Source organism: Bos javanicus, chromosome 15 (assembly GCF_032452875.1).
Source record: "Bos javanicus breed banteng chromosome 15, ARS-OSU_banteng_1.0, whole genome shotgun sequence".
In the NCBI taxonomy this organism is placed as follows: Eukaryota; Metazoa; Chordata; class Mammalia; order Artiodactyla; family Bovidae; genus Bos; species Bos javanicus.
Window position 1 is genome coordinate 79,787,546 of NC_083882.1, and position 13,710 is coordinate 79,801,255.

General features: G+C 38.1%; 1 pseudogene; it reads right to left on the reverse strand.

Moving 5' to 3' along the window:
- Positions 1–9,979: 9,979 nt before the first annotated feature.
- LOC133261095 (olfactory receptor 8K3-like) lies at positions 9,980–10,941 on the reverse strand (annotated as a pseudogene).
- Positions 10,942–13,710: the final 2,769 nt, after the last annotated feature.

Below are 13,710 nucleotides of genomic sequence, written 5' to 3' on the forward strand. Positions count from 1 at the left end.
TTTTTGGTATTTGTTATCAACTTTGTACCTTTAAGGGTACAAATCTTCAGTACTGATTTTTACTTGGGAGCGAGATCACTGGCCTGATTGCTCTCTCCCCCTTTTGACTCTCCTTTTTCTCCACCAGGTAGCCTCTATCTCCCCCCTCCCCCTTTTCTTCTCTACCCAACTCTGTGAATCTCTTTGTGTGTTCTGGGCTGTGGAGAACACTTAGGGAACTGATGACTGGCTGGATCTGTCTCTCTCCTTTTGATTCCCCCCTTTATCCTCCTGGCCACCTCTGTCTCCTTCCTCCCTCTTTTCTTCTCTGTGTAACTCCGTGGACAACTCTGAGGGATCCAGACTGTGAGAGCACATAAGGAAGTGATTACTGGCTAGCTTGCTCTCTCCCCTTTTGATTCCCCCTCTTCTCCTCCTGGTCACCTCTATTTTCATCCACCCTCTTCTCTTCTCCATGTAACTCTGTGTACCTCTCCGGGTGTCCCTCACTGTGGAGAAACTTTTCATCATTAACCTAGATGTTTGATCATCGGTGCTGTATAGATGGAGAAGTCTTGAGGATACTGTAAGAATAAGACTGTAACCAGAGGCAGGAGGCTTAAGTCCAAATCCTGAGAATATCAGAGAACTCCTGAATCTAGGGAACGTTAATCAATAGGAGCTCATAAAATGCCTCCATACCTACACTGAAACCAAGTACTACCCAAGGGCCAAAAAGCTCCAGAGCAAGACATACCACGCAAATTCTCCAGAAACCTAGGAACATAACCCTGAGCCTCAATAAACAGGCTGCCCAAAGTCACACCAAACCCACTGACATCTCAAAACTTATTACTGAACACTTCCTTGCTCTCCAGAAAGAAGAAATCCAGCACCACCCACCAGAACACCGACACAAGCTTCCCTAACCAGAAAACCTTGACACGCCACGCATCCAACCCCACCCACAGCCAGGAACCTCCATAATAAAGGGAACCACTAGCTGCCAGAATACAGAAAGGCCACCCCAAACACAGCAATATAAACAAGATGAAAAGGCAGAGAAATACCCAGCAGGTAAAGGAACAGGATAAATGCCCAACAAACCAAACAAAAGAGGTAGAGATATGAAATCTACCTGATAAAGAATTCCAAATAATGATAGTGAAAATGATCCAAAATCTTGAAAACAAAATGGAATCACAGATAAATAGCCTGGAGAAAAGGATAGAGAAGATGCAATAAAGGTTTAACAAGGACCTAGAAGAAACAAAAAAGAGTCAATATATAATGAATAATGCAACAAATTAGATCAAAAACACTCTGGAGGGAACCAACAGTAGAATAACAGAGGCAGAAGATAGGATAAGTGAGGTAGAAGATAGAATGGTAGAAATAAATGAATCAGAGAGGAAAAAAGAAAAAAGAATTAGAAGAAACAAGGACAACCCAGAGACCTCTGGGACAATGTTAAATGCCCCAACATTTGAATCATAGGAGTCCCAAAAGAAGAAGACAAAAAGAAAGACCATGAGAAAATACTTGAGGAGATAATAGTTGAAAACTTCCATAAAATGGGGAAGAAAATAACCACCCAAGTCCAAGAAATCCAGAGAGTCCCAAACAGGATAAACCCAAGACAAAACACCCCAAGACATGTATTAATCAAATAAACAAAGACCAAACACAAAGAACAAATATTAAAAGCAGCAAGGGATAAACAACAAATAGCACACAAGGGGATTCCAAAAGGTTAACAGCTGGTCTTTCAAAAGAAACTCTTCAGGCCAGAAGGGAATGGCAGAACATACTTAAAGTGATGAAAGAAATAACCTACAGCCCAGATTACTGTACCCAGCAAGGATCTCATTCAAATATGAAGAAGAAATCAAAAGCTTTACAGACAAGCAAAAGATCAGAAAATTCAACACCACCAAACCAGCTCTCCAACAAATGCTAAAGGATTGTCTCTAGACAGGAAACTCAGAAAGAATATATAAAATCAAACCCAAAACAATAAATAAATGGCAACGAGATCATACTTATCAATAATTACCATAAACGTAAATGGGTTGAATGCCCCAAAGTGAAAGTGAAGTCGTGGCAACAAGATCATACTTATCAATAATTACCATAAACGTAAATGGGTTGAATGCCCCAAAGTGAAAGTGAAGTCGCTCAGTCGTGTCCAACTCTTTGCTACCCCATGGACTGTAGCCTTCCATGGGATTTTCCAGGCAATAGTACTGGAGTGGATTGCCATTTCCTTCTCCAGGGGATCTTCCCAACTCAGGGACTGAACCCGGGTCTCCTGCATTGTAGACAGATGCTTGAATGCCCCAACCAAAAGACAAAGACTGGCTGAATGGATACAAAAACAAAACCCCTATATATGTTGTCTACAAGAGACCCATCTTGAAACAAGGGACACATACAGACTGAAAGTGAAGGACTGGAAAAAGATATTCCATGCAAACAAAGACCAAAAGAAAGCAGGAGTAGCAATACTTATATCAGATAAAATAGACTTTAAAACAAAGGCTGTGAAAAGAGACAAAGATGGACACTATATAATGATCAAAAGATCAATCCAAGAAGAAGATACAACAATTATAAATATTTATGCACCGAACATAGTGAGTGGGTGAAGTCGCTCAGTTGTGTCCGACATTTGTGACCCCATGGACTGTAGCCCACCAGGCTCCTCCGCCCATGGGATTCCCCAGAAAAGAATACTGGAGTGGGTTGCCATTTCCTTCTCCAGGGGATCTTCCCGACTCAGGGATAAAAGCCAGGTCTCCCACATTACAGGCAGACTCTTTAACCTCTGAGCCACCAGGGAAGCACTGCAGGAAGCTAACACCTAAGACAAATGCTAGGGAGTATGAAAGGGGAAATTAACAATAACACAATAACAGTGGGAGACTTTAATATCCTACTCACATCTATGGATAGATCAACTAAACAGAAAATTAACAAGGAAACACAAACTTTAAATGATACAATAGACCAGCTAGACCTAATTGATATCTATAGGACATTTCAACCCAAAACAGTGAATTTCACCTTTTTCTCAAGCACACATGGAACCTTCTCCAGGATAGACCACCTCCTGGGCCATAAATCTAGCATTGGTAAATTAAAAAAAAAATTTTTTTTGAAATCATTCCAAGCATCTTTTCTGACCACAATGCAGTAAGATTAGATCTCAATTACAGGAGAAAAACTATTAAAAATCCCAACATATGGAGGCTGAACAACACGCTGCTGAATAACCAACAAATCACAGAAGAAATCAAAAAAGAAATTAAAATATGCATAGAAACGAATGAAAATGAAAACACAACAACCCAAAACCTATGGGACACTGTAAAAGCAGTACTAAGGGGAAGGTTCGTAGCAATACAGGTTTACTTCAAGAAACAAGAAAAATGTCAAATAAATAGCTGAACTCTACACCTAAAGCAACTTGAAAAGGAAGAAATGAAGAACCCCAGGGTTAGTAGAAGGAAAGAAATCTTAAAAATTAGAGCAGAAATAAATGCAAAAGAAACAAAAGAGACCATAGCAAAAATCAACAAAGCCAAAAGTTGGTTCTGTGAGAAGATAAATAAAATTGATAAACCATTAGCCAGACTCATCAAGAAACAAAGGGAGAAAAAACAAATCAACAAAATTAGAAATTAAAATGGAGAGATCACAACAGTCAACACAGAAATACAAAGGATCATAAGAGACTACTATCAGCAATTATATGCCAATGAAATGGACAACTTGGAAGAAATGGACAAATTCTTAGAAAAGTACAACTTTCCAAAATTGAACCAGGAAGAAATAGAAAATCTTAACAGACACATCACAAGCATGGAAATTGAAACTGTAATCAGAAATCTTCCAGCAAACAAAAGCCCAGGTCCAGACGGCTTCACAGCTGAATTCTACCAAAACTTTAGAGAAGAGCTAACACCTATCCTACTCAAACTCTTCCAGAAAATGGCAGAGGAAGGTAAACTTCCAAACTCATTCTATGAGGCCACCATCACCCTAATACCAAAACCTAACAAAGATGTCACAAAAAAATAAAACTACAAGCAAATATCACTGATGAACATAGATGCAAAAATTCTTAACAAAATTCTAGCAACCAGAATCCAACAATGCATTAAAAAGATCATAAACCATGACCAAGTGGGCTTTATCCCAGGAATGCAAGGATTTTTCAATATCTGCAAATCAATCATTGTAATACATCACATTAACAAATTTAAACATAAAAGCCATATGATTATCTCAATAGATGCAGAGAAAGCCTTTGACAAAATTCAACATCCATTTATGATGAAAACTCTTCAGAAAGCAGGAATACAAGGAACATACCTCAACATAATAAAAGCTATATAAGACAAACCCACAACAAACATTATCCTCAATGGTGAAAAATTGAAAAAATTTCCTCTAAAGTCAGGAACAAGACAAGGGTGTCCATTTTCACCACTACTATTCAACATAGTTTTGGAAGTTTTGGCCAAAGCAATCAGAGCAGAAAAAGAAATAAAAGGAATCCAGATTGGAAAAGAAGAAGTAAAACTCTCACTGTTTGCAGAAGACATGATCCTCTACATAGAAAACCCTAAAGACTCCACCAGAAAATTACTAGAGCTAATCAATGAATATAGTAAAGTTGCAGGATATAAAATCTACACACAGAAATCCCTTGCATTCCCGTACACTAACAATGAGAAAACAGAAAGAGAAATTAAGGAAACAATTTCATTCACCATTGCAACAAAAAGAATAAAATATTTAGGAATATATCTACCTAAAGAAACTAAAGACCTATATATAGAAAACTATAAAACACTGGTGAAAAAAATCAAACAGGACACAAATAGATGGAGAAATATACCGTGTTCATGGATGGGAAGAATCAATATAGTGAAAATGAGTATACTACCAAAAGCAAACTATAGATTCAATGCAATCCCTATCAAACTACCAATGGTATTTTTCACAGAACTAGAACAAATAATTTCACAATTTTTATGAAAATACAAAAACCCCCGAATAGCCACAGTAATCTTGCGAAAGAAGAATGGAACTGGAGGAATCAGCCTGCCTGACTTCAGGCTCTACTACAAAGCCACAGTCATCAAGACAGTATGGCACTGGCACAAAGACAGAAATATAGATCAATAGAACAAAATAGAAAGCCCAGAAATAAACCCATGCACCTATGGACACCTTATCTTTGACAAAGGAGGCAAGAATATACAATGGAGAAAAGACAATCTTTTTAACAAGTGGTGCTGGGAAAACTGGTCAACCACTTGTAAAAGAATGAAACTAGAACAGTTTCTAACATCATACACAAAAATAAACTCAAAATGGGTTAAAGATCTTAACGTAAGACCAGAAACTATTAAACTCCTAGAGGAAAACACAGGCAAACACTCTCTGACATAAACCACAACAGGATACTCTATGACCCACCTCCCAGAATACTGGAAATAAAAGCAAAAGTAAATGAATGGGACCTAATTAACCTTAAAAGCTTCTGCACAATAAAGGAAACTATAAGCAAGGTGAAAAGACAGCCTTCAGAATGGGAGAAAATAATAGCAAACGAAGCAATGGATAAAGAATTCATCTCAAAAATATACAAGAAACTCCTGCAGCTCAATTTCAGAAGAATAAAAGACCAATCAAAAAGTGCCTTATGCTCCAGCAATCCCACTGCTGGGCATACACACTGAGGAAACTGGAAGGGAAAGAGACACGTGTACCCCAATGTTCATCTCAGCACTGTTTATAATAGCCAGGACATGGAAGCAACCTAGATGCCCATCAGCAGATGAATGGATAAGAAAGCAGTGGTACATATACACAATGGAGTATTACTCAGCCATGAAAAAGAATGCATTTGAATCAGTTCTAATGAGATGGATGAAACTGGAACCTATTATACAGAGTGAAGTAAGCCAGAAAGAAAAACACCAATACAGTATACTAACACATATATATGGAATTTAGAAAGATGGTAACAATAACCCTGTATACAAGACAGCAAAAGAGACACTGATGTATAGATCAGTCTTATGGACTCTGTGGGAGAGGGAGAGGGTGGGGAGATTTGGGAGAATAGCAGTGAAACATGTATAATATCATGTATGAAATGAGTCACCAGTCCAGGTTCAATGCACGATACTGGATGCTTGGGGCTGGTGCACTGGGATGACCCAGAGGGAGGGTATGGGGACGGAGGAGGGAGGAGGGTTCAGGATGGGGAACAGAGGTATACATGTGGCGGATTCATTTCGATATTTGGCAAAACGAATACAATATTATAAAGTTTAAAAATAAAATAAAATTAAAAAAAAAATTTTTAAAAAGTGGGCCAAAGAAGTAAAGAGACATTTCTCCAAAGAAGACATACAGATGGATAACAAACACATGAAAAGATGCTCAACATCACTCATTATCAGAGAAATGCAAATCAAAACCACAGTGAGGTACCATTTCACACCAGTCAGAATGGCTGCTATCCAAAAGTCTACAAGCAATAAATGCTGGAGAGGGTGTGCAGAAAAGGGAACCCTTTTACACTGTTGGTGGGAATGCAAACTAGTACAGCCACTATGGAGAACAGTGTGGAGATTCCTTTAACAATTGGAAATAGAACTGCCATATGACCCAGAAATCCCATTGCTGGGCATACACACTGAGGAAACCAGAATCGAAAGAGACATGTGTACCCCAATGTTCATCTCAGCACTGTTTATAATAGCCAGGACATGGAAGCAACCTAGATGTCCATCAGCACAGGAATGGATAAGAAACTCGTGGTACATATACACAATGGAATATTACTTAGCCATTAAAAAGAATACATTTGAATCAGTTCTAATGAGGTGGAGGAAACTGGAGCCTATTATACAGGGCCAGAAAGAAAAACACCAATGCAGTATACTAATGCATATATATGGAATTTAGAAAGAAGGTAATGATAACCCTGTATGTGAGACAGCAAAAGAGACACAAATGTATTGAACAGTCTTTTGGACTCTGCGGGAGAGGGCGAAGGTGGGATGATTTGGGGGAATGGCATTGAAACATGTAAAATATCATGTGTGAAACAAATCACCAGTCCTGGTTTATTGCATGATACAGGGTTCTTGGGGCTGGTGCACTGGGATGACCCAGAGGGATGGGATGGGGATGGAGGTGGGAGGGGTGTTCAGGATGGGGAGCACATGTACACTCATGGCAGATTCAAGTCAATGTATGGCAAAGCCAATACAATATTGTAAAGTCAAATAAATAAATTAATTAATTTAAGAAAAGAAATTAAGGGGGAAAAAAAGACTCTGGATAAACATAGTAACCCTGAGAAAGAAAAAAGGAAACTGAAGGAATCATAGTATCAGTCTTCAGAACATACTACAAAAACTACAGTAATAAAACAGTATGGTACAGACACAAAACCAGAAATATAGATCAAAGGAAAAGGATAGAAAACACAGAAGTAAACCTACATAGAATAGGGAGAAAACAGTTTCTTCATTAAATGCTGCTGTGAAAATTCGACAGGTGCATGTAAAAAAATTAAAATAAAATTAGAGCATTCTTTAACACAATACACAAAAATAAACTCAAATAGTCTTAAACACCTAAATGTAAGACTGGATACTATACAACCATTAATGGAAAACATAGGCAGAACACTCACTGACAAATAAGTACAGCGATATCTTTTTGGATTCATCTAGATAACAGAAATAAAAATAACGAAAATAAAATGAACATTAACAAATGGGACCTAAAACTTTCAAAACTTTTCCCCAAAAAATGAAACCATAGCCAAACAGAAAGACAACATACAGAATGTGGAGAAAATATTTGCAAACAACACAACCAACAAAGGATTAATCTCCAAACCACACAAACAGCTTATAAGTTGTGTGTGTGTGTGTGTGTGTGTGTGTGTGTGTGTGTGTGAAGTTGCTTTAGCTGTGTCCAACTCTCTGCAACTCTATGGACTATAGTCCACCAGGTTCCTCTGTCCATAAGATCTCCAGGTAAGAATCCTGGAGTCAGTTCATTCACTCAGTCATGTCCGACTGTTTGTGACCCATGGACTACAGCATGCCAGGCTTCCCTGTCCATCACCAACTCCCAGAGCTTGCTCAAACTCATGTTCATTGAGTAGGTGATGCCATCCAACCATCTCATCCTCTGCCATCCCCTTCTCCTCCCACGTTCAATCTTTCCCAGCATCAGGGTCTTTTCCAAAGAGTCAATTCTTTGCATCAGATGGCCAAAGTATTGGAGCTTCAGTTTCAGCATCAGTCCTTCCAATGAACATTCAGGACTGATTTTCTAGGGCTTCCCAAGGAAACCAGCTTGGGCTTCCCTGTGGCTCACCTGATAAAGAATCTGCCTGCATTTCAAGAGACCTATGCTTGATCCCTGTGTTGGGAAGTCCAGTATTCTGCCCTAGAGAATTCCATGGACTCTCTCTGTATATATATACCAATATAAATGGGAAGAAGATCTAAATAGACATTTCTCAAAAAAGATATACACATGGCCAGTGGGCACATAAAATCATGCTCAACTTTGCTAATTATTAGAAAAAAGCAAATCAAAACTAGAATGAGATACCATCTCACACACAGTCATCATTAAAATACCTACAAACAATAAATGCTGAAAAGGGTGTGGAGAAAAGAGAACCCTTCCACATTGTTGATAGAAATGAAATTGGTATGGTCAATACAAATAACAGTATGGCGGTTCCTCAAAAAACTGAAAATAGAGCTACTATATGCTGCTGCAGAAAAAAAAAAATGAATCTTAAATGTATTTAAAATATTTATACCATTTTATTTTCTACTAACAATGTATAAGTTTAGGTTCCTCCAAATACTCACAAACTACTAGATATTCTAGCTGATATATAGTGTTATCTACTTAAAATCTAAATTGAAAGTATTCAATATGTAATGACACTGAGCTACTTTTTATGGTATGTAGCATTTCCGGATTTTTACATTTTTATGTTCTATGGAAAATAGAATATTTTCTGATACATTATGTATCAACTTAATAATGTGATTAAGTTTTAAATGAATGTAAAATATCCAAATCTGTAACTCAGTATTTTTGTTTTGTTTTGTTTTATAATCTGGGGGATAATCAAATGTATTCTAACATGTATTCTAGGAGTGGGATATTAGGTTATGTTTATTCAGTTTACCTTCTCAAATCCATGTGCTGTTAGCATTCCTGTGTATTTCTGCTCATTACACATAATCTCAGATGCACACATTTTTATGTTTATATATGAGTATATGAGACATATAAATACACATTTATTAATAATTTAAAATGACATATGAAGTATAAGTAATAATTATCCTCACTTGACTATTCTTATAAATTATTTTTATGCAAATTAGATTTGTTCATTGATTATTTTATTTCCTGATGATGTACATAGAAGACAATCCAGTATCTCTATGATGCAAATAAATCTATTGAATGTTAAAAAGTAATTGAAGCAAGCAAAAAAGAAATTAGGAAAGTTAAAGATAGTTATGTAAGAAATATATTCAAAGGACATGACAGACTTATAGATTACAGAATATTGCACTACACTTTCACCATTCAAATCATAGAATCATCTCATGCTGCTTTTTCAAAGTAAGATCATCAAATGCATATAGTCATACAATGTCTCTTAATCAAAACATGATACACATTTTAACCAATTTGTGGAAAGTGAGCCAAATGAAAGAGAGGCAAGACCCTTATTTGTCATAGAGTAGACTTCATATGTAAGGAGACAAAAACAACTAGAATATGTTTATTTATTAATGTGTTCAGAGCACTCAGTTTAACTGGTGCCCAGAAGTCAATCTCTAAATATATGATGAAATCATTTATCCTTGCATTTCCCTCTGAGAAAACTCATAACAAATTTCAATGTTCATAGCCTCATTCAAGGAACCACATAGCAAAATGAACTTAAGATATTATATAGTTTTTTCCATAGTCTATGAACAGCATATTTTACATCTTTGTTTCTCAAGCTGTAGATCAAGGGATTTAACATGGGGGTAATTAGCATGTAAAATATAGATGCCACTTTATCAGCATCAAAGGAATGGCTGGACTCTGGTTGAACATACGTAAATATCATAGTCCCATAGAACACTGTAGCCATGGTCAAGTGGGATCCACATGTAGAGAAAGCCCTGTGCTTTCCTTCATCAGAGTTCATCCTGAGAATAGCTGTAAGAATAAGCAGGTAAGACATGAGAACTATTAGCAGAGATGAAATTAAATTAAAAACTGTAAAGATCAGAATAATCCGTTCAATTTCATGTGTATTTGAACAAACCAAAGATATCAAAGGGAGACAGTCACAGTAGAAATGTCTGATGACATTGTAGCCACAGAAGGATAAATTAAACATTTTTATAGTGATTAGAAGAGACACAAATGTGCTATAGACATAGGAGATTGCCACCAGCATCCAGCACGCCCTTTTTGATGTGATGACTGTGTAGAGAAGAGGGTTACAGATGGCCACACCGCAGTCATAGGACATTGCTGCCAGATAAAAAGCTCACTAATAATGAACATAATGTAGAAAGCTCCCTGAATGGCATAAAAATTGTAGAAGATTTTATTTTGATCCACAAGAAAATTTACCAACATTTTGGGTCCCACAGTTGTTGAATAACCAAGATCAGTAAAAGCCAGGTGCCTGAGAAAGAAGTACATAGATGTCTGTAGCCTGGAGTCCACCTTAGTAAGGATGACCATGCCCAAGTTGTCCACTACTTAGGTCACGTAGATGATGAGGAAGAGTCCAAACAATGGAGCCTGCAGCTCAGGGCAGCCTGTGATTCCCATGAGGATGAATTCACTCAGCAATGTTCAACTGAGCTTTTCCATCAAGGTTTCCATCAAGATGGGGATACCAGGCCTCTTGATCTGCCTTTTGAGAAATCTATATGCAGGTCAGGAAGCAACAGTTAGAATTGGACATGGAACAACAGACTGGTTCCAAATTGCAAAAGGAGTACGTCAAGGCTGTATATGGTCACCCTGATTATTTAACTTATATGCAGAGTACATCATGAGAAACTCTGGACTGGAAGAAACACAAGCTGGAATCAAGATTTCCAGGAGAAATATCAATAATCTCAGATATGAAGATGACACCACCCTTATGGCAGAAAGTGAAGAGGAACTCAAAAGCCTCTTGATGAAAGTGAAAGTGGAGAGTGAAAAAGTTGGCTTAAAGCTCAACATTCAGAAAACGAAGATCATGGCATCTGGTCCCACCACTTCATGGGAAATAGAGACGGAAACAGTGGAAACGTGGCAGACTTTATTTTTCTGGGCTCCAAAGTCATTGCAGATGGTGACTGCAGCCATGAAATTAAAAGACGCTTACTCCTTGAAAGGAGTGTTATGACCAACCTAGGTAGCATATTCAAAATAGAGACATTAATTTGCCAACAGTTTCATCTAGTCAAGGCTATGGTTTTCCCTGTGGTAACATATGGGTATAAGAGTTGGACTGTGAAAAAGGATGATCAGATCAGATCAGTCGCTCAGTCGTGTCCGACTCTTTGAGATCCCATGAAACGCAGCACACCAGGCTTCCCTGTCAAACACCAACTCCCGGAGTTCACTCAGACTCACGTCCATCGAGTCAGTAAAGCCATCCAGCCATGTGATCCTTAGTCGTCCCCTTCTACTCTTGCCCCTAATCCCTCCCAGCATCAGAGTCTTTTCCAATGAGTCAACTCTTTGCATGAGGTGGCCAAAGTACTGGAGTTTCAGCTTTAGCATCATTACTTTCAAAGAAATCCCAGGGCTGATCTCCTTCAGAATGGAATGGTTGGATTTCCTTGCAGTCCAAGGGACTCTCAAGAGTCTTCTCCAACACCACAGTTCAAAAGCATCAATTCTTTGGTGCACAGCCTTTTTCACAGTCCAACTCTCACATCCATACATGACCACAGGATAAACCATGCCCTTGACTAGACGGACCTTTGTTGGCAAAATAATGTCTCTGCTTTTGAATATGCTATCTAGGTTGGTCATAACTTTTGTTCCAAGGAGTAAGCATCTTTTAATTTCATGGCTGCAGTCACCATCTGCAGTGATTTTTGGAGCCCAGAAAAATAAAGTCTGACACTGTTTCCACTGTTTCCGCTTCTATTTCCCATGAAGTGATGGAACCAGATGCCATGATCTTCGTTTTCTGAATGTTGAGCTTTAAGCCAACTTTTTCACTCTCCGCTTTTACTTTCATCAAGAGGCTTTTGAGTTCCTCTTCACTTTCTGCCATAAGGGTGGTGTCATCTGCATATCTGAGGTTATTGATATTTCTCCCGGCAATCTTGATTCCAGCTTGTGTTTCTTCCAGTCCAGTGTTTCTCATGATGTATTCTGCATATAAGTTAAATAAACAGGGTGACAATATACAGCCTTGACGTACTCCTTTTCCTCTTTGGAACCAGTCTGTTTTTCCATGTCCAGTTCTAACTGTTGCATCCTGACCTGCATACAAATTTCTCAAGAGGCAGATCAGGTGGTCTGGTATTGCAATCTCTTTCAGAATTTTCCACAGTTTATTGTGATCCACACACTCAAAGGCTTTGGCATCATCAATAAAGCAGAAATAGATGTTTTTCTGGAACTCTTAATTTTTTGATGATCCAATGGATGTTGGCAATTTGATCTCTGCTTCCTCTGCCTTTTCTAAAACCAGCTTGAACATCAGGAAGTTCATGGTTCACATATTGCTGAAGCCTGGCTTGGAGAATTTTGAGCATTACTTTATAGTGTGTGAGATGAGTGCAATTGTGCGGTAGTTTGAACATTCTTTGGCATTGCCTTTCTTTGGGATTGGAATGAAAACTGATATTTTCCCGTCCTGTGGCCACTGCTGAGTTTTCCAAATTTGCTGGCATATTGAGTGCAGCACTTTCACAGCATCATCTTTCAGGATTTGAAAGAGCTCAACTGGAATTCCATCACCTCCACTAGCTTTGTTCGTAGTGATGCTTTCTAAGGCCCACTTGACTTCACATTCCAGGATGTCTGGCTCTAGGTCAGTGATCACACCATCGTGATTATCTGGGTCATGAAAATCTTTTTTGTACAGTTTTTCTGTGTATTCTTGCCATCTCTTCTTAGTATCTTCTGCTTCTGTTAGGTTCATATTATTTCTGTCCTTTATCGAGCTCATCTTTGCATGAAATGTTCCTTTGGTATCTCTGATTTTCTTGAAGAGATCTCTAGTCTTTCCCATTCTGTTGTTCTCCTCTATTTCTTTGCATTGATCGCTGAAGAAGACTTTCTTATCTCTTCTTGCTATTCTTTGGAACTCTGCATTCAGATGTTTATATCTTTCCTTTTCTCATTTGCTTTTCGCTTCTCTTATTTTCACAGCTATTTGTAAGGTCTCCTCAGGCAGCCATTTTGCTTTTTTGCATTTATTTTCCATGGGGATGGTCTTGATCCCTGTCTCCTGTATAATGTCACGAATCTTATTCCATAGTTCATCAGGCACTCTATCTATCAGATCTATGCCCTTAAATCTATTTCTCACTTCCACTGTATAATCATAATGGATTTGATTTAGGTCATACATGAATGGTCTAGTGGTTTTCCCTACTGTGTTCAATTTAAATCTGAATTTGGCAA